Raw genomic sequence first — 1,385 nt, forward strand, 5'->3', positions numbered from 1 at the left:
TTGATATTCAGTGTAATTATCAACAAGTATGAATTGGTTCCTATCATTTTGTTATGCATTTTTTTTCATGGTGTTCTTGGGTTTTTTGTTCCGTATAATTTTCTGTGCTGTGCTCATACTGTTTTTGAATCATGTTATCATTTCCTTTGTTGCTATTGTTTTAGTATTTGCTAAATATTTGTTCTTTTCCTCTTTTTTATTGTGATGTGAAGGTTTATCATTTGTCTTTGAGGTTATCATGTGATTTATAATTTTCTCCCCAAGTTGAACAGTCCATTCTATCTTGCAACTCTCTTGACTTCCTCACCATTTAGAAGTTCTGTAATTTACTATTTTTTTTCCCTCTTTTTGTTTTGTAGTTATCCTCATTTGCCAATTGATGTCTCTGGTTCCCTATTTACAATCTTGTAAGCTTATTTTACTTTGGATACTTCCATAGTTGTGTTGGTTTCTGGGTTATGTCATCATATATATTATTGGTCGGTTGTTTGCTATTATTGGTTCTCTGTTCAAAGGACTCCTTTTAGCATCTCTTGTAAGGTTGGTCTGGTTTTAACAAATATGCTTAATTTCTGCTTATCTGGAAATCTCTTAATTTCACCGTCATATTTCAGGGACAATTTTGCTGGGTATATAATTCTTGGTTGGAAATTGTTTTCTTTCAGGGTTTTATATATCCCTCCCATTGTCTTCTTGCCTACATGGTTTCTGCTGAGTAATCTGAGATTAGTCTAATTGGTTGACCCATGTAGATAACTTTTTGTTTTTCCTGTGCTGCTTTCAGGATTTTTTCTTTGTCTTCGGTTTTGATGAGTTTGATGATTATATGTCTTGGTGATTTTCTTTTGGGTCTGTCCTGTTTAGGATTCATTGGAATTCTTGAATGGGTATATTCTCATCTTTCATCATATCAGGGATGTTCTTTTCCAACAAATCTTGGGTTTTATTTTTCTCTTCCTGTTCTGGAATTCCAGTTACACATAGGTTATTCCATTTGATGGTATCCCACATGAATCTTAGGTTTTCTTCATTCTGTTTTAATCTTTTTTTCTGATTGATCCCTTTCCAAAGAAGTATTCTGGTATTTGTCTTCAGTTTCATTAATTCTGTCTTCCATTGATTTGATTCTACTCCTTTGCCCTTTTAATGTGGTATTTATTTCTGAAAATTTACTATTAATCTTCTGGATTTCTATCTGTAGATTTTATATCATTTCTAATTTTTCATTTATTGTGTCATTTTATTCTTTTATTTTCGTCTGAAATTGTTCTACAGGTTTATCTGTGTTTTCCTTAATTTTGTCAGTGTTTTCCTCTATCTGTCTCTCAATCTGTTGAACATACCTAAGTATAATTCTTTTGAATTCCTTATCAGGGAGTTCCAAT

This window comes from Orycteropus afer, unplaced genomic scaffold (assembly GCF_000298275.1).
Source record: "Orycteropus afer afer isolate SDZICR_OR568_19922 unplaced genomic scaffold, OryAfe1.0 scaffold00009, whole genome shotgun sequence".
NCBI lineage: Eukaryota > Metazoa > Chordata > Mammalia > Tubulidentata > Orycteropodidae > Orycteropus > Orycteropus afer.